Below are 20,902 nucleotides of genomic sequence, written 5' to 3'. Positions count from 1 at the left end.
AAATAGCTAAATATGATGTGTTTATGAAGGCGCAGGTAAAAGCTGTGACATTACTCAAACTTCAAGAGTATATATGCTGAATTGACCTTCACATGCGCAAGTAGGTATGGAAGGTAGGTTTTTTTCAGCTGAATGAGAAGGAAATTTGATTGATCTACGTTTGGAAGGGAAGATCTTCATTAAGTGAAATACCCAAGGAACAGGCAAGGGGACTTGGTGAAGGGTGCTAAATGGACTCATGTTCAATATGCAGCAGCACGGTCTTGTTGCTATTTAGTTTCAAGAAAGTGCTGCTGATCCACAGCTTAATGGCACAAACACATTCCTGAAGGTTGGAAAGAGAATGTGGGACATTTGGGTCAAGAAGCGCAATCAACTAGGTTTTGTCTGTGGGTAAAAGAAAGTAGAGAAAAAGAGAATCCACATAATATAAACAACTATGTTGGTGTGAAAGAAAACAACATTGGGATAGCATCTACAAATCTAACATACGTCTAATGCAAATTAGCCAGGAAGAATGCAACAATAAAGCAAGGCAATTGCTGTTTCAATGGCCAGAATTTGACCCTTGATTGGTAGGAGCATGTAATGCTAAAATCCATACATATTTTTTCTTTTCATTTGTATACAATTTCAGTCAATGCAAGTAAATAGAAGCAGGGACGTGTTAAAATAGAAACTTGCATATAACTACTAATGAGCAGGTGCCAAAAAAGTCTTGTGGAAGGAATTTTAGAAATCCTTGAGAGTAAGATACGCTTAATTCTAATAGGAGTCGACTCTACTCATTTTGAAATCCTCACTTCATTGTGCCAGCTTGAGAAGGAGGCTACGCTTTGCTAGCATGAGACAGAAGAAATGTGCAATGTACAACATGGAGTATCTGAAATATAATCGGTTTAAAATGTGTAAGTGTGCAGTAATATCTAACACTAAAAAATCAACATTGCAATTAAAATATAAAAGTGCATGTTAAGGTACACTAAAGAATTACTATTTACACAAAAAACATAACGCATTTAAGCACACTCCTTCGGGATACCTTGCACACTTCTGCTTGATCCAACACGTTTTTCATTTTCAGAGGCCCACTCCTGTAACAGACAAATCTTTCAGGGTAGGTATGAGAAACAATTCAGTTTGTACAAAATACATAGCAGCATCAGAAGTATGGGACAGAACAGCCTTTCTAGCAGTTGAGTCAGCGAGAGCATTCCTTCAGGACACTTCGTCATGAAGATATTGGTAGGCAGAGCATCTGACCACTGAGATCTCTCGGCAACAAAGATTTGATCAAATTATGCACATGTTGACCGTTTTTCACTGGGGTTCCAGCTGATGTTGGAAATTCCATTTCCAGCCAGAGCAGCCCAAAGAGATGCATCAGTCAAAGTGCCCCAAAAGTTCAAGTATATAGTTACAATCTTTTTCTTGGCCAGGATATAGGCTCGAGTTAAAGCAATAAGTTCAACAACCTGAGCAGATTTACAGGTTTCCACAATCTGATACACAACACATATAATGTACCTTGTCAGGACACTCCTCATTTCCGAGACATGAACCCATCAACAAAATATATCAGTTCACAACTTGGTGCAGGAATGTCAGTTAAATTGATACATGGTTTGGTGATGTGAGCGGTGAAGTTCGACTCTTCCCCACCATCAAGGGTGGGCATCAGATGTTCAGAATTCGAAGCGGGATAGTGAACATGAGTAATATGAGAAGCAGACAGCAACAGTATTTCATTCTTTGACAATCTGGGAATAGAAAGATGTTGAGTTTTGGTGGCAAGGAGAAGAGCAACAGCACGAGGCACACCAAAACTCAGGGTGGAGCTTAGTAGAGTATTTTCAGATACTTCAATGAGATGGGCAGCCACAGCCTCAGAGCAGAGACGTGGAGAGAGCCCAGCCACGATTAGGTCCAAACTGTGGAAGAATGCACTACACACTTTTCCTGATCACCCATGGTCTTGGACCAGTAACCCAAGCACAAATCCACATTTATGGCAATACAGAGTAAACTGTTTGGAACAGTCAAGAAGCCCCAAAGATGGTCACAGAGGTTGGGGCTTGTGTTATTTCTAAAAAAGTGTTTTGCGCCTCTTTACACCACTGCTAGGATTAACGGGTATCTTTTTGGACATAATCATCATATTTACTTTTTTTGGCCAAAGACCATAAAAGTACAGTACGTCTTCACAAAATAAATGACATTGCATAAAACGAAAGCCAATTAAAATATCATAGGGTAAAACAAATTAAAAAAATGCAGATAAAATCTCTTAAATGATTTAGAATTGAACAAAGTGCATAATGCAAATCCACATAAAAAACAACACAAAATTGAACGAAGATCACAGTTAAGAACAAGTAGCTACAACATGACACAACCCCACAGTCTAAAGGGCATAAGTTGAACATAGTCTGCTATTTATATAAGTGAACAGCAGACACCTCGTCTAAATGCAGAAGCATATGCTAGTGTGAAACAAGCAGTAAATCGAGGATTATAACAACATAACATTAACCCAGCCCACCATAGGAACCAGCCCCTATGCAGAGGGACCAACTACTTGAAGAATCTTGTCAGAACAATAACTCATACGTTATAGCATTTTAGCAGCTAACTGGCCCACCACAGGGCTAAAGCGCCTTTATACAGAGGTGCCAAGCCCACTTAAGATATCTAGACAGGGGAAATACAATAGGTCCAGCTGTCCCAGTTTTCAATATACGCAGGGCTGTTGCACACTGCCTAACTACCAAGTTGTGATAAAGAGGAAGAATCCATCTGTCTTGCGGGGCTTTTTATTTATGACAATACAGTAAGAAATGGACATTAGTTTCAGCAGTGTTGGGGCAAAAAAGGCAACCCTCCTGACCAGAACACCAGACTCCAACGTGGCAGTGTTGGAGCGTAGCTCTAATAATCAAAATTAATATGAAAATGTTTATGAAATAATGCATAATAATGTCACATAGAAAATGTAATAATGTGTTTTACTAACCTGAGTCCGAAATGTGCCCACGGGGAGTGGCCACCAATACATACGGGGACTAATGAAATTGACTAATAATTAGTTATTAATGCACTAATATACGATTTTGTATTAATATTAAGAACTATACATTAAGGTTTTGCTAATTAATTCACTAGGCCTTCGTTAGCATGAGTCGGGCCTAGCTGCCCGGTTTCATATTAAATGTGTTTTTCTAACGTGCAGTGTGCTGACATGTAATAGTATTTTTCCAGAAGATGAGTGTAACTGTAGTAGATCCGTTCTCATGAAACTCGACTTGCTCAAGGAAACATTCTTGCTGAATGCAACAGTGTAGACTAGCAACAGGTACAAGGTCGCCTAAACCGGTATAGACAATGGAACTACTGACTGGGGATGCGAGAAGACCACGAAAATATGATATCCTACAGGATATTCTACCCGGTGGGGACGTCAATCACAAGAACCAAGAACTGTTATGAGGTGACAATTTTGATGGTATGACTGGAAAACCATTGGATGGAGATAGTGGGGTGCCAAACCTGCCCAATTAGAAATTAGGGGACTGTACAACAGAAAAGGGATAAAAACCTTTGACACAAGGAGCCATTAGGAGATGCCATTGCAAATTATTCTTGCTATTACCCAGACACTTTGTCACTCTGCCTAAAGACTTTGCTGTTTGACTCTTCAAGCCATACTCACCCTTACCTTGCCCGTTCTATACTTCTCCTCCTTATGAGGGAAGTGTCCCTACTTACCCCGTCTTGCTGAACTTTGCTGTGTTTCCTGGCTGATGGCGAATCAACTGATGTCCTGAAGACGAAGACTGACTCTGTATGCTGACCCATTACGGAGGGTAACTATGTGATGATGAAATTGTAATTGTCTGTTTGCCTTTCCTTTCTAGTTACCAACTGCTTCTTTTGACAGAGACCATAGTTAGATGTTTTCTAAATTTGTGTTGCTAAATTGTTTTGCATGAAGCCCAAAATGCCAATGCTAATTCGAGGTTAGTTAAGGAGTTCACTAGATGGACGCAGATAGACAAATGACTGAATCAATGCTTTGTTGAATAACGCGCTAATGATACTCTGCTAAGGTTAACCTATGTTGACGTCGTGTTATGTTCTAAAGTTCGTGATCTTTGCTTTGATGAAATCTTATTCGAGTTGCCATATTACGACAATGATAATGTGCTTCATGGTTTTAAGACTAATAAACTTACTAGTAGAATTGTAATCAATAGGGAATAAACATCATAAAATCGTACTAAACTGGTCTGGTTAATCATGACTGAAAGGTCATGGTGGTTTCCGAGTCTTATTAATGTTATTGATTAATCTAATTGATTTGTTATGGTGAATATTGATGACGTTATTGATTGACATGGTGATTAGTTATCTCGTCTTAAGGTGTCTTCAATCAGGGTCAAAAGATTTACCGGCCTAAAACGAGTCCCAGAGTGAGTAAATTATCTAGTGAGGGACGTGTTAGCAGTTCTGGTAGCAGAGGACGGTTTGGCCCTTTGGGGGCCCTAGGACAAGGGACCATTGTTTAAAAGTGTTTTTCGAAATAATGCAAATTGGAGGTATGATGTGTCTCTAAGTCCCAAATGACTTTCCCGGAATCTCAGAGCTTGCCTAAGTGAGTTGGGTATGTTCTCGGCACCCTAGCATGTGTGAAATGGAATTTGCGCTTGCTCAGCTTATGCATATCGCCGGTGATTTGTGAAGTTTGTGTGAATTTAGGCCAAGCAATGTTTTAGTAGGAGTGGGCGTACTCCGCAGTATGAGAGTAGGGAAGTTGGCAAGCTTCATGTGAGTGTGGCGCTTCGTGCTCAAAAATTGTCCACGTGGTTGTTGGTGATGTACAGACCTGTCGTGGTCTGAGACTCCGGAGTATATATTGAGAAGTGTATGAGACACTTGGTTTATGTTGTAATTTGTGCGGTTTAATAGGTCAATCGGGCGTGGTTGACAAGTCGAGTTTGAGTCAAATGTGTGAATGCAACCTTCGTTGGAGATTTGGCAAGTTCTAAAGTGCACTAGAACAAACCATTGACAAGTCGAGAGTAGGATTTGCGGGTCGAATTCTGCCTGCGAGTGCGGGAGCTGAGAAGGAAAGAGTAGCGGCCGAGGCTTCAAGTGAAATCTCTGTAAAGTTCTGAAGAGATTGTGTTACCCTTCCTGTAGTAAACTGGCAAATTTGAGTTTATTGTTAAGGTGCTCGCAATATATTGCATTAGTTTCTGTGTGAGGAAGACAAATCGCAAGACTTTGTCAGCCGCAGTGTGTGTGAGTGTGACGTCATTGGAGCCGCGCTGGGATAGGTCAGTTGCCGAGAGGGGTCGCACACGGATTGGCAGCCATCCGTGAGAGGCAATTAGTTGAGGAGGTAGGCGAAGAGTGTTCTGGGAATTAAAGTCACTTCCTGATTAGATTCTAAACAAATAAAAGACGCAAAAATGAAGATTTTCAAGGCTCTAAAGAGTGCTTTGAGGGGAGATACAAACATTACAGCGAGTGTGGGGGAGCCTACACCGCCAGAGGATACTCCGGCTTATACCGTAATGGAGGAGAAGGGAGTCGCGCCATGTCTTTGGCTAAAGCAGTGGTGCAAAATGACAGAAAAGGAGGGATGTTTGGCGTTTCTGGAGTACGGAACGTTTAATATAAGGATTTTGGAAAATTTGCGGCGGGTGTTAAGTGAACAAAAACCGCCTCCGAGACCAGCTCAGTTTGAGGCATTAGCGATTTGGGATTTAATGGCCATACAACAGAGGCAGCAGAAATTTGTGAGGAGAATGAGAAAAGCAGAAAGGACTCAAGCGGAGGCTAGATGGGATAGTGAAACCAAGATGTGGAGAAGGGGAATAGTTGACGGAGTTAGGATGTTTCCGGCAATAACACAAGAAGCCAAGACAGAGGGAAAGAAGGCCACTTGTAAGACAGACAAGGGCTCTAGTAAGCCAAAGGAGACTCAGAAGTCTTGGGCAGATCGATCGCCACCATATGCCATGAATGATAATGTACCAAGTACTAGTGCGGGTCCTGAAGGTCCGACACAAGATAAGGGAATCACAAATACAGTACAGACAAGCAATACAGTTAAGATACAGAATGGTGTCGGTGTACCCACTGCACCAGACACGCAGATACAGTTGCAGCCACCGCCAATTCAGAGGGTCTATCCTGATGTCCCAGTATTAGAGACTACTATGAGTTTGATGGTGCCGCCTGATCCAGTGTACACAAAAGCAAAGTTAGTGTAGATTGAGCCAACTCCACAATTGCTAGCCCAGCCGCAGCAACAGCCGGTTCCGAATTACACTTCGGTCGCAGGACCACAGTCAGTAGCCACAGCACCCATGATGAATCAAGCTATGGGAGTTAATGCCCCACAGTGTTAGGGAATTGGACAAACACCAGCTGCTATATCATTGCCAATTACTGTTGGTCCGCCAGTACCGCTGTATGCGCAAGCTAAGCCTAGCGTATGTGACCAAGAAGTAATGACCCAAGAGGCGATAAGAGGAGGGTTCACAGGAAACTTGCAGGGAATAACACAGGGGGGACAGACAGCTGAAAGGTCTAGATCCTTGTTGGACTTCAGTCCGATTGGGGTTCCTTTGGAGACAATCAGGCAAGCAGGGTTGGGTACCTTGAACCCACAGGTGATGAGTGCAAGTACGTCACAGACATCAATGATGTAGTCTGGAAATGTCTTGTTGCAAGGCTTAAAAGTGCAACAATTGAATAAGTGGTTAGACAAACTCAACACTCCGCAGACTACCTCAGCGACTACAGAGAGATCAGAAAGAGAGGAATACCTGAATTTTGTGAAGTTGGGTGTGGAAGCAACAGAAATAGTAGAAGGAACAATGGGGGTGAACAGATTAGAGTCATACACGGAAGCAGAATTGAGGTTTCTGTGCCCCAAAATAACCAAAGAAGGGAGCAGGGTACATCAGAGGTTGGCACACCTAGCGGACAAATACGGCATAGACTTAGACAATACTTAGCATCTGAAGAGGAGTTATAGGTTAGATTTTGAACCTAAAGATTTCGATCACATGAGATCCACCGGAATGAAGGCACATCTTAAAGCGATATTGAAGAGTCCTCAAATTTGGGGAGCATTAGAGAAGTGGGAAGGCAGATGGGCAAAGAAGAGAGATAAAGAGAAAGGTGATTGCCCAGAACCAAAGGAGGCGAAAGCTGTACCAGACATGGGAACAATAAAAATGTTACCAATGAGAGAAACAGCTGGAGGGGTTCTAGTCCATGTACCGTGGTCTAGGGGTGACATCCTGTCATTCACAAATGACTATCCCAGGTTGAGGGAGAAGCCAATAAAGTGGTACTAGCAGATGGACAGGGTTGTGAAGCTTGCGTCTTTGGGAAGACTTGAAAACCCTGTTTGAGATCATAGTCCCAGCTGACTTATTGTTTGGGTGCAAGAGGGGTGTGGATTGGCAGACAGAGGAGCCGGCAAGGGACAAGATTACTGGAGCACCGTCTTCTGAAGTGATGAGGTATTACCATAAGGTGATTGAGTTTTTGAAACAGAAAGTGTCGCCGAAAGTTATTGATTGGCAGAATACTGACATAACCTCAAAAGAGGGCAAAGAGTCGATACATGCTTACCATGAGAGGTTGTTGAAGGCATTCAAACACTACAGTGGTACTGAGGTCATAGAACCGAAAGACATGAATCACCTTGTGTTCAGGTTCGTTGAAGGGGTGAGACCAGAGATTAGCCAGATGATTAAGAATCATTTGATCTGCTGGCAAGCGAAGCCGATTGATGAGGTGTTGCAGTATGCGAAATACTGTAGTGATGAGATTGAATTGAAACAGAGAAAGATGAAAGAAAAGATGATGGTGATGCAAATTAAGGCAGCTCAAGCAGGGATGCAGGGAAATGGGGTACAGCAGGTGGTACAACAACCTCAAGGAAACGGAATGTTTCAGACGCAACAAAGAGGCAGAGGTCGAGGAAGTTTTGTGAACCGTGGTCCAGATTTGAATACCGTTGTGGTTCAAAATGATGTGCAAGGGGTGAAAAAGGTGTTACCATGTCACGCGTGCTGGGGCGCCCAATGATGGTGCAGGATGGTGTTGTTCAACAAAGCAATGATGTCGGTACATTTCAAAATGTGAGGGGTCCAAGAATAAGAGGTCAAAATCCGAACTTCAAGAATAACATGGTGCAGATGCAGGGTCACTTTAGCAACACAAAAGGATGATGGACGGAGTGCTGAACAATGCAAACACTCACCCCCAGTCACAGATCTGGGTTTAATCCATCGTTCTTTTGCTCACCATGCCACCCCAGTTTGTACCCAGCCATATGCAAATCAGTCTTGACCCAGATGCAGGGTCTCCAGCCTATGCAACAAATGCAAATGCCACGTGTTCAACCAGCACAGATGCAGCAGGTACAACAGCAGATTACCACTAGCTCCAATAGGACAGCAACAGGTGATGCTTCCTCAACAGGTCAAACAATGAGTCAAAATGATACAGTACAACAGTTCCCACTGCGTGGTGAGGATGAAATAAACGATGAATGGTCGGATGATTGTTCAGATAGTGAGGAGTGCAGGCTTGCAGCATCCCTAGAAGTAGATCTACTTCTCTGATCAGAGGGGACCTTATGTTCAGGGAAAGGTGATAGGTCATAAGGTTTCGTTCCTAGTTGATACAGGAGCCACACGCTCTACAGTCAGAAGTGCAGAGGTTCCTAAATTGCCACTTTCGGGGCGTACCATAAGGGTGGTAGGAGTAGCAAATCAGCTCCTGACAAATCCGATTACAGATCTGGTCCAAGTTGAGATTGGTAACTTCCAAGGATTACATAGATTTGTAGTCTGTGACTCGAGTCCCGTATCCCTACTGGGAAGAGACTTACTTTGTAAGACGAGGTGTTCGATTACCTGTTCTAATGGAGGGATTGAGGTGCAGACAAACAGCGATGATGAAGGGGACGATGGTCAGATCTCAGAGACGGAGACCGCAAATGAGGAGTACCCTTTGATAACCTTCTTCCCGATGTTCACAGTGACTGATTTACCAGTCGAATTACAGGGAACAGTGACAGAAAAAGTGTGGGACTTGACAGGAAAGGAAGTGGGATTAATAAGAGGAGTAGAGCCAGTCAAGGTAGAAGTGAAGCCAAATGCCGTGTTTCCCCAGGTACTGCAGTGCCACATGGCACAAGATGTTCTTATACAGGTGACGCAGATAACTGCAGACTTTGTAAAGCAAGGGGTTTTAAAAGAAGTGATGAGCAGCCCGTGTAATTCACCAATAATGGGTCTGAAAAAGGCTTGTTGGAAAGTTCGAATTGTTCAAGACCTGAGAAAAATTAATGAGATTGTGGTAAAATGTTGCCCCATAGTGCCAAATCCAGCCGTGATTATGTTTCAGGTTCCATGTGATGCAGAATGGTTCACAGTTGTGGACCTGTCTCAAGCATTCTTTTTGGTGCCTCTTCATGAGGACAGCCAATTTCTCTTCAGTTTCAAATTCCAGGACAAGGTTTACAGTTGGTGTCGAATTCCTCAAGGGTTTTCTGAATCACCTTCCATCTTCAATCAGATATTGAAGGAGGACTTGGTATAATTAAAATTGCCTTTTAGTTCGACTCTAGTACAGTACATTGATGATTTGCTAATTGCGTCCAAAACAAGAGATGACTGCAGGTACAATACTATTGTCTTACTGAATCATTTGGGGAAGAACGGACATAAAGTGTCCCCAAAGAAGTTACAGTACTGTCAGAAAGAGGTGAAGTACTTAGGTCACCTGATTGAAAAAGGGTCGAGGAAAATATCCAAAGAAAGGGTGACAGCCATATTGCAGATGAATCCCCCGACAACCAAGAGGGACGTTAGGATGTTTTTGGGAATCGTGGGCTAATGTCGTCAGTGGATTCCCAACTTCTCGATTATCTCTAAACCTTTGGTGAGGTTGACTGTCAAAGAAATTCAAGACGGCCCGGGTGCCATAACCATGTCGAGGAAAGAGATGAGGGCATTCATTGAACTGAGGGAAAGCATGTGCAGGGCACCAGCTTTAGGTATGCCTGATTACACAAAGCCTTTTGTATTGTTTTGTCATGAACGTGATGCTTGTTCTTTTTCTGTCCTGACACAGGTCCATGAAGGTGCAAACCGCCCAGTAGCATATTTTTCAGCTACTTTGGACCCAGTCGCAGCAGCCTTACCGGGTTGTTTGCGTGCAGTTGCAGCAGTTGGTCAAAGCCTCACTCAGTATGAAGGTATAGCGATGGGACATCCCTTAACAGTAATGGTCCCACATTCAGTTGAAATTCTGTTGACCCGAACAAAGCCTCAACATATGACAAATGCTCACCTAACTAAGTATGAAACAATTATTCTGGGGTCACCAAATGTTTCCTTAAAAAGATGCACTGTGTTGAACCCAGCAACTTTGCTTCCTAATGAAAATGCAGACATTGAGGATGCTGAGGAGGTAGTACATGATTGTCTTGAGGTAACAGATCTGTGCACCAAACCGAGACCCGACATTAAAGATACCCAATTGGAAGAAAATGATTACATTATCTTTGTTGATGGTTCATGCCTGAGAGACTCAGTAGGAGTACTGAGAGCTTGATATGCCGTGTGTACAATCTCTGGTATCCTAGAAGCATCCTGGCTCGAAAGAGTATTCTCTGCTCAAGTGGCTGAATTAATTGCTCTTACTAGGGCATGCCACGCTGCTGAGAACCTGAAAGTCAATATCTATACTGATAGCAGATACGGATTTGGAATTGTCCATGATTTTGGCCAGTTGTGGTCAAAGAGGGGTTTCAGGAGCTCTTCTGGTTCCCCAGTGAAAAATGGCGAAAGAATTAAGGAATTGTTGCATGCGATTCAGTTACCTCTTGAAATTGCCGTGGTGAAATGCAATGCTCATGTTAAATCACAAGACTTTGTGTCAATGGGAAACGGATATGCAGATCAAGTCGCGAGGTTTTGTGCCTTGAACTGTATATTGTTTCGAGACCAATGGGAATTGTTACCTGAAACTGAAAATGAGACATGCTCAGGGTATGCATTAAGGGTGGTTGACACAATGGATGAGTTGAGATCGTTGCAGGGACGTGCCAGCAAAGAGGAGAAACGCTCCTGGCTCAAAATGCAATGCATACAGAGATCTGATGATTTATGGGTTTCAGAAGAGGGGAAAATGGTTTTGCCAAACAGCCTTTTGTTACAGTTTGCGAGGTTTTACCATGGTCACGCACATGTTGGGAGAGACGCAATGATCAGGTTGTTCAAATTCGATTGGTTCAATCCAAAATTCAGACAAGCTGCAGAAGTTATCTTTCACAGGTGCATTATCTGTCAGCAGATGAATGCGGGGAAAGGGACCGTGGTGAATTTGAGCCACATTGGGAGAGCAGGATGTCCATTTAGCAGAATGCAGATGGATTTTATTGAGATGCCTGTATGTGGAGGTTTGAGGTACGTGTTGGTGATTGTGTGCATTTTCAGTCACTGGATTGAAGCTTACCCTACACGTAGAAATGACAGTCTCACAGTAGCGAAGCTGCTGCTTAGGGAGTTGATACCACGTTTCGGGTTTCCGATCTCCTTAGAATCAGATAGGGGAAGTCACGTCAACAATGAAGTGATTAAGCTCTTGTGTGCTGCCCTGAACATTGAACAGAAATTACACTGTAGCTACCGCCCGGAAGCATCAGGAATAGTGGAGCAGATGAATGGTACCCTGAAGTCAAGAATGGCAAAGATGTGTGCAGCCACAAATTTGAAATGGCCAGATGCATTGCCCTTAGTGCTGATGTCAATGAGAAACACACCCGACAAGAAAACAGGACTGTCTCCTCATGAAATTCTTATGGGCCGAGCTATGAGATTGCCCGCAGTGCCTGCAAATGCTCTTGTGAATATCACAGATGATATGGTGTTGGACTACTGCAAGGGTCTGGCTGACGTGGTCCGCTCTTTCTCTCACCAGGTGGAAGCTACCACATTGCCACTGATAACTGATCCAGGTCACACCCTAAAAGCCGGTGACTGGGTTGTTGTCAAGAAACACGTGAGGAAGTTGTGTTTGAAGCCACGATGGAAGGGGCCGTAACAAGTAATACTGACAACTACTACGGCTGTGAAATGTGCAGGACTTCCAAACAGGATCCATGCCAGTCACACAAAGAAGGTGACGTGTCCAACTGATGAGGAACTCGAATTGTCGAAAACAACAGCTGCAGAGAAGGAAGTCTCAGGGCCGGAGAGTAATCAAAGGGGAACTGAGCCTGATGGAGAGCCCGTTAAGGACGGCTTGGTCACTCAAACACCAAAATAAATCCAGAGGGGTGACGGTGAGCCTATCTCAACTGAGGTGCCAGGAGGACTGACCCAAAGAGAGGTTCTCCCAGAAGCAGACGGATTCGAAGTTGAGCCCTTGACCGACCCTGAAGGCGAAGGAGGCGAGGTAGGAGGTCAAAGTGTTCCGACTCCTCCTGAGCCGCATGCAGATCCATCAAGAGAAAACACCATAGCACAAGAAGAGGGCACTGTTCAACATCCTGAAAGGCTGAGCGGTAGGAGAACACTTAAAGGAGATAATTGTCCGGAACCACAAGCTGCGTGGTCCTTAATGAAACAATAGAAGAAGAAATCGACACAACAAGGAAAGAAGATCTCAGTGAAGGAGAGTTGCAGGGTGATCGCAAACTGAAAAGAAAGAGTTGCAAACAGGAGGTATGCAGGCCCTGAATGGGCTTATGCGACATCAGCTGAGTGGCAACAAGAATTCTTGGCATTCTGTTTTCATCAAAAAATTCCAGGTCAATACTACGGCACCTGAATTCAACCATAAAAAGAGACTGTGTTAAATTGAAATTAAATAGAGAAAGAAACCTAAGAAAAGAGACTCATAAATTACCAGATGTGACACTGTTAACCTGAATTGACTCTGAAAAACCGATTATGACAAGCTGCTAACCTGATTTGACAAAGGATCCTGGGAGTGAGTGAAACACTGTAAATACTTACCAAGAGAGAGACTTTGCACTAAAAGAGAAAAAAAAAAGGAGCTTTTAGATCTTCCTCAAGTTGATTGTTTGCTTTATATTATTCTGCTCTCTGATTCTTTACAGATCATGAGTAACACTAGAAATAATGATAATAGGGGTAGGATTCGTAGATGGTTGAGTGTTATTTTGGGTGTTGCGTGTGCAATAGTAATTATAGGTGTGATTGTGGGAATGCCATTAGTGGATAAGAGTGTGACTAACAATGCTCCAACTCCTGAGACTGCTACACTAACACCATGGGAAATATTAGAGCAGGATACGAAGTATTTGCATGAGGGAACTAATATGAAAAAGGAACTATCTACTAATGTCTTCTATCACTTGTTGAATGAGTATTTTGAAACAATGGATGCGAAGAACTGCTATGTGTGCACGAAAATTCCCTTGTCAGTACAAGAAGGGGTTACTTATCATAGTTTCCGCTTACCTATGGAATAAGCTGTAGTTTGCAATTAACAAGATTCTATGATCAAGAACATGTTCAATACTTCTATTCTAATCTAAATGTAGTGTTTTCTTTTGTGCCTATAATTGAGTTTTTAAATAAAATAGCTAAGGAACATAACATAAAAATAGTTAGGGGTTTCTTTGAGCCAACACTGACATTTGGGACAGCTTATGCGCACCGCAATAATCTAACCTGCTTACTAACGCCTGTAGGGAAGAGCTTCTTAGATCACACTGATGACAGAAGAAAAGCGTTAAAGGAAAAGCTAGAAAATGAATTAGAAAAACGAACGTTTGCGAATGATTATGCTTATAGTGCAATAAAGGCGCAAGCCAAGCTATCTGTAGATGCATTACACGTAGGAAAGCTTTGTATATAGAGGCCAAAATCTGATCATGACACTTTATTTTTGGGAACGAGTGAATGCAGACATGTGTTTTTGTTTCAGAGTAAGTGGACATTCATGTTAAATGGACAGGATCCAGCGATCCCTGGGATCTAATACATATGTAGACTTAATGCTTATTACTGTCTTCCAAAGGGATGGTATGGGACATGTTATTTGGGAATAGTTTTCCCAAAGATCTATCAATTTGACAACTTAAAGAAGTTTCCTAAAATGTCTGAATTACATCATACTAGACAAGAGCGAGAGACAGCGGCTGCTGTCGTAGGTGATATATTTGGAGCCATAAGTCCTTCAGTGGGGGTTATCTTAAACTCCATAAAGATTCGAAAGTTGTCTATTATTGTGGATAACATGCTGACAAACTTCTCAGGGGCTATACTCCTGATGGATACTGAACTTGCTGCGGAGAGGGCTAGGACTCTTCAAAACCGGCTTGCTTTAGACTTCTTTTAGCGAAGAGGGGCGGAGACTGTAAGATGCTTAATGAGCGCCACTGTTGTGCATTCATACCTGACAATAGTAATAAGATTAGGAGTATGCTTACTAACCTAACAAGAGATAGTACAGATTTGAAGGAGTTGAAGGAACCTGGAGTTTGGGAAAAGGTTGGAAAGGGAATTGCTAAAGTAGGGAATTGGTTTAGTAGTATTTGGAATGGGATACTTGCAGAAATAATATGGGGTATATTGATTGTTCTAGCTTGTTTATTCGGACTATGGTTATTGTGCAAAATTAGTAGAAGAATTAGAGAAAAATTGGCAAAACGCAATAAAAGTAAAGAAGAAAAGAAAAAGGAGAAAATATTAAAAGAAACTTATGCAAAATTAAGGAAGGGAGAAGAAATTGAAATGCGTAATTTAAGAAAGTAAAAGGTTGTGAAAGGAAAGTTTTTTGGTGTGATGACAAAGTGTCATCAGAGGAGGGATTGTTGGAGCGTATCTCTTATAATCAAAATTAATCTGAAAATGTTTATGAACTAATGCATAATAATGTCGCATAGAAAATGTATTAATGTGTTATACTAACGTGAGTCCGAAATGTGCCCACGGGGAGTGGCCATCAATACCTAGGGGTACTAATGAAATTGACTAATAATGAGTTATTAATGCACTAATGTATGATTTTGTATTAGTATTAAGAACTATACATTAAGGTTTTGCTAATTAATTCACTAGGCCTTAGTTAGCATGAGTCGGGGCCTAGCTGCCCGGTTTCATATTAAATGTGTTTTTCTAACGTGCAGTGTGCTGACTTGCTGAAGGACATGTAATCGTATTTTTCCAGAAGCTAGAAGATGAGTGTAACTGTAGTAGATCCGTTCTCATGAAACTCGACTTGCTCCAGGAAACATTCTTGCTGAATACAACAGTGTAGACTAGCAACAGGTACAAGGTCGCCTAAACCAGTATAGACAATGGAACTACTGACTGGGGATGCGAGAAGACCACGAGAATATGAAATCATACCGGATATTCTACCCGGTGGAGACGTCAATCACAAGAACCAATAAACTACGTGAGAACTGTTATGAGGTGACAACCATTGGATGGAGATAGTGGGGTGCCAAACCTGCCCAATTAGAAATTAGGGGACTTTACAACAGAAAAGGGATAAAAACCTTTGACACAAGGAGCCATTAGGAGATGCCATTGCAAATTATTCTTGCTATTACCCAGGCACTTTGTCACTCTGCCTAAATACTTTGCTGTTTGACTCTTCAAACCATCCTCACCCTTACCTTGCCCGTTCTATACTTCTCCTCCTTTTGAGGGAAGTGTCCCTACTTACCCCTTCTTGCTGAACTTTGCTGGGTTTCCTGGCTGATGGCGAATCAACTGATGCCCTGAAGACGAAGACTGACTCTGTATGCTGACCCATTACGGAGGGTAACTAGGTGATGATGAAATTGTAATTGTCTGTATGCCTTTCCTTTCTAGGTACCAACTGCTTCTTTTGACAGAGACCATAGTTAGATGTTTTCTAAATTTGTGTTGCTAAATTGTTTTGCATGAAGCCCAACATGCCAATGCTAATTCAAGGTTAGTTAAGGAGTTCACTAGACGGACGCAGATAGACAAATGACTGAATCAATGCTTTGTTGAATAACGCGCTAATGATACTCTGCTAAGGTTAACCTATGTTGACGTCGTGTTATGTTCTAATGTTCGTGATCTTTGCTTTGATGAAATCTTATTCGAGTTGCCATATTATGACAATGCTAATGTGTTTCATGGTTTTGAGACTAATAAACTTACTAGTAGAATTGTAATCAATAGGGAATAAACATCATAAAATTGTACTAAACTGATGTGGTTATTCATGACTGAAAGGTCATGGTGGTTTCCGAGTCTTTTTAATGTTATTGATTAATCTAATTGATTTGTTATGGTGAATATTGATGACGTTATTGACCTATTGATTGACATGGTGATTAGTTATCTCGTCTTAAGGTGTCTTCAATCAGGGTCAAAAGATTTATCGGCCTAAAACGAGTCCCAGAGTGAGTAAATTATCAAGTGAGGGACGCGTTAGCAGCAGTAAAAGATCATAATTGCAGCATTCCAAAGCTGAGGCAAATATACAGGGACTTAGCCTCCGCTGGAACAACTCCATCCAGATACCATTCATATTGAGGGCAGGGTTAATGGCTCAGGAACTTGTCTACAAACCCTTGAATTTTGATTTACGCCATGATCTTAAGAGGAGATATTCCTAATAAATACACTTTCTATGTTTGGCTGTAGTCCCATATATTGTGACAGGGACCTCTCAAATACTCAATTTAATTTACAACATAAAGATCTTACAGTACACAGCCTAGGAGTAATACAGATTTTATCCAAAGAAATTAAGCTCCTGCAGAGCTGCTTTGTATGGCATCAGCTATACGGATGTCCACATCCTAACCCAAAAAGTCAGCACTTTTAGGCAGACATCTTTATCAGCTCTATTCAATTTTAAGTCCCACCTTAATGGTGTTGGGGGGTTTCTGGACGGAAGATTCACTAAGGACTTAATGAACCTATTTTCTGTTATGGTGAGCCTAGTAGCATCAGCCTGACCCCATATCTCTGCCCCACAAAGTGCTCGACCCAAGGTCACCACCCGATACACCTCAAGCACTGGGTAGACATCTCTAGTATATAACAGTCTATGTTTCCAAGCAATCGCCGCTGACTTATGGGACACAAGAGAATTACTTTTTTGTAGCTGTAAATCACAGGTGAGTTTCTCCAAAACCCTAACATCGAAATAATCAAAGTCATACTTGCTCTGTGGGGGGCCCATCAAAAGTCAAGGTGTTTCTAAACGAGCAGTGAGGGTTTATTACTATCAATTTGGACTTCCCGGCATTAATTTCCAGGCCTCTACATTTACTAAAGTCAACAAATTAATCAAGCAGATGTCGTAACCCCATGGAAGTACAAGAAATCAACAGGGTGTCATCTGCAAAGAGCAGGACTGGTACCCATACTCCAGCTATCTTGGGAGCATTGTGCTGACTTTTTTTTTTTTTTAATAAAGATATTTTTATTGATTTCAAACAGGTACAAAACGTAAATATACATATTCATCAAACCAAAATAACGGAAAATGAAACGTACAATTGATAAAAGCATTGTGATAAGAGCTCCTTTCTTGACACTAAACAATAAAATCTAGAGTAAACAATAAATAATGAGAAAGCGTCAAGTGCGAATTGTACAAATTATTAAATGTGAGGAGCATAAGGTTTATTAGTGGTTGAGACAACCGAGGTATGACCAGGGACCTGATTCTATCGGGTATTAGGTTTTGTGGATGCAAGGTATGCGTGGACCAATGTGTCATGTGGTGTTGAGTTTGGAAAGTTCCGCCTCGAGTTGTGGGCTATCATCAAGTGAGAGAGGGGGTCGGAGGGAGACCTTGTCTGGGGGTCGCCCCCTCTGTGTGGACCCATCTGGGGTGAACCCTTCCTCTGCAGCGGTCTCAGTCTCCCACACACCCTCCCACCTCCCCCATATCTTGTTATATTTGTTTGGGCATCCTCTGGCCTCATATACGGGTTTCTCACACATCGCACACCAATCAACCCCTCTCCTCCATTTGGACAGTGTGGGCGCTACTCCTGCTTTCCAGTCTGTCATAATGTCCCTCTTTGCCACCAGACACGCCACACCCACAAAGATACGGTCCGCTCTCCCTAAGTTCAGGTCCTCCATAGCCCCCAGAAGGAGTGGGAGTGGGGCTGCCTCCACTTCCGTATGTTGAACCCCAGAGATCTGTCTCATTGTCTTCCAGTGTGTCGATATTACGGGGCAGTCCCAAACCATGTGAAAGAAGTCAGCGTCGGGGCTGGAGCATCGGGGGCAGGCGGAGGTGTGTCGAGAGTTAAGCTGTGTGTAGGAAGAGTGTCTGGAGTACTCGAAATCGGGATGATATAGCTAGTGTCTTAGGGGCCATTAATGCGTCTGTCCAGTCTGAATCCTCAATCGGGCCCACCCACCTCTCCCATCTCCGCCGAAGACCCGCAAGAGGGGGGGCTGTGTTAGCGAGTAAGGCACTGTAAAGCTGGGAGATTCCTCCCCTACCTAGGTCTCCCATCAGGGTTCTCGCCTCCATAGGGCTATGTTCTGAGATGGTTTCCCCTGGTTTAACATGTACCGAGAGTGCGGGTTTTAGCTGCAAGTATTTATGGAATTGAGTGTTATTTAGGGAGTATGATTCCCGGAATTCTGCGAAGGATCTCATGTGTGAATCCCCCCAGATGTCCCCAAGGGTAGATATCCCTATTATGTCCCACTTTCAGAAGCCCTCTAATTTTGAGACCTCACTCACGTGGGTCCCCTGCCACAGGGGGGTCTGTTGGGTAAGGCATCCCCACCAGCCCAGCAGTACTATCTTTGTGACATCAGGAGTGTCACGGGGGACACAACCCCCATATAGGGCGTCAAAGACCCCGGGGTGACAAAGTGACTGCAGTTCACATCTATAGGCGGGGTCGGACCAGCCTCCTCCCATCCAGTCGTTGATCACTAGGAGGTGTGAGGCCAGGTAATAGAGGTATATATTTGACATGCTTAGCCCTCCCTCATAGGTGTCTCTCTGGTATGTGGCTAAGGCCAGTCTAGGTCGGGAGCCGTGCCACAGAAACCGACGAGCCACTGTGCCATCCTCGACAAACCACTTTTGGGGAATTGGGTGTGGAAAGTTCTGTAGGAGGTATAGGAATCTGGGGAGTATCATCATTTTGTAAAGAGCTATTCTTCCCAACAGATTGAGGGGCAGGTTTGTCCATCTCTGGAGATCAGTTCTAACTTTTAGTGAGCGGCGTGATATTCAGTTCCCATGCCTGATCGGGTAGCAAGGCTATGTGTATGCCTAAATATTTGAAGTTGTTCTTACGGATTGGGATATCTATTTGCCAATCGAAGCACTCTCTAGAAGGGTGTAGGGGAATCAGGAGAGACTTGCTGGGGTTCAGTGTTAGACCCGAGGCCTTAGAGAAAAGGCTCAAGAGTTCCAGGATCCGAGGACCGCTTGTGGCCGGGTTTGAGACATAGACGAGCACGTCGTCTGCGTATAGCGCCACTCTGTCCTCAGGGCCTTCTGGCCATGCCCAACCCTCCATCAAGGGATCTTCTCGCAACAGCTTCGCTAGGGGTTCTATCACAAGAGCCAAGAGCAGCGGGGACAGCCCTGACGAGTACCGCGACGAATGGGGAGTAAATCGGAGACCACTCCGTTCACCTGGACCCGGGCCATCGGGTTGGAGTAGAGTAATTTGACGAGACCTCGGAACTTTGGTCCGATCCCGTTACGTCGGAGGACTTGTTCCAGGTGAGACCAGTCCACTGTATCGAAGGCCTTTTCAAAATCTAAGAGAAGTAGGGCCAGTGGTGACCAAGACAGGACTCCACGACGCGCCAGAGCTGAGTGCAGTCGCCTAATGCAGTGTCTTGTGCCCCGGGAAGGCATGAACCCACATTGGTCAGAGTGTATTAACGAGGAGAGAACAGGCTTCAGTCTAGTGGCTAGTATTATTGCCAGCACTTTGATTTCAGTGTTGAATAGGGAAATGGGCCGGTATGCCGAGCAGCTGCGAGACGGAGGCTGGGTCTTTGGAATTACCACAATGGTGGCTTGGTCAATCCCAGATGGGAAGTGGCCCACCTTTTCGGCTTCCTCATACATGTTGAGGAGGTGGGGGCCTAATATGTTGCTGCAGCGACTGTAGAGTTCTGACGGAAAGCAGTCTGGGCCGGGGGTTTTGCCTGAGGATAATTTGGTTATTGCCTCTGCTATCTCTGCGAGGGTTAAGACTGCGTCTAAGACCTCTTGAGCTCCCTGGGAGATCCGAGGAAGCATGACATCCATCAGAAGGGGAGAGTCCCTCTCTGCCAAGGGTCTGGGGCATTCCGCGTACAGATGCGCATAGTATGCGGCAAATACCTGTGCGATGTCTTCTGGGGATCTGACCAGTGTCCCCCGACTCATCCAGGATTTCCGGGATGACCCTGTCAGCTAGGGGTTTTGTGGCCAACCAGTGTATGAGCTTCCCGTTCTTGTCTCCCCAGCCATATATACGGGCAGCCTTCGCTCTCCAGATATGTTTTGAGGATTCGAGTGCTAGGTGCTTGAGCTCTTTCCTAATCTTGGTGAGTCGTCTCAGTGTGGAGGATTGCAAAACTCCAGAGCCCTGGCGTTCGAGTCATAATGCCCTGGCCTCCAAGGCCGATATCTGTTCGTCACGGGCGCGTTCCCGAATACATACAAGATGTTTAGTATAACCCCGAAGGGTGGCCTTGCCCGCCGCCCATATCGTGCCCAGGGTTTGCACAAAACCCAGGATATATTCGTGATATTGGGAGAGGTGTTCTCTGATTTCCTGGGTGTATTCGTCCTCTTGTAGGTGCCAGGCATTCAGGCGCCATATTGGGCGTTGGGTCGGGTCCAGTCCTCCCAG

At 43.7% G+C, this 20,902-nt stretch overlaps 1 long non-coding RNA gene across 1 annotated transcript in view; it reads right to left on the bottom strand.

Annotated features, from left to right (window-relative positions):
- The window catches only part of LOC138295734 (uncharacterized), a 70,531-nt gene that overhangs the window by 24,785 nt on the left and 24,844 nt on the right, over nucleotides 1-20,902 (bottom strand). The window contains exon 4 of the long non-coding RNA XR_011203673.1: nucleotides 1,043-1,094. This is a non-coding gene — a long non-coding RNA (uncharacterized lncRNA). The remainder of the gene's footprint in view (nucleotides 1-1,042; nucleotides 1,095-20,902) is intronic.

This window comes from Pleurodeles waltl, chromosome 1_2 (genome assembly GCF_031143425.1).
Source record: "Pleurodeles waltl isolate 20211129_DDA chromosome 1_2, aPleWal1.hap1.20221129, whole genome shotgun sequence".
Taxonomy (NCBI): domain Eukaryota; kingdom Metazoa; phylum Chordata; class Amphibia; order Caudata; family Salamandridae; genus Pleurodeles; species Pleurodeles waltl.
The sequence above is the reverse complement of the archived record's forward strand: the minus strand, read 5'-3'. Positions and strand labels throughout refer to the sequence as shown.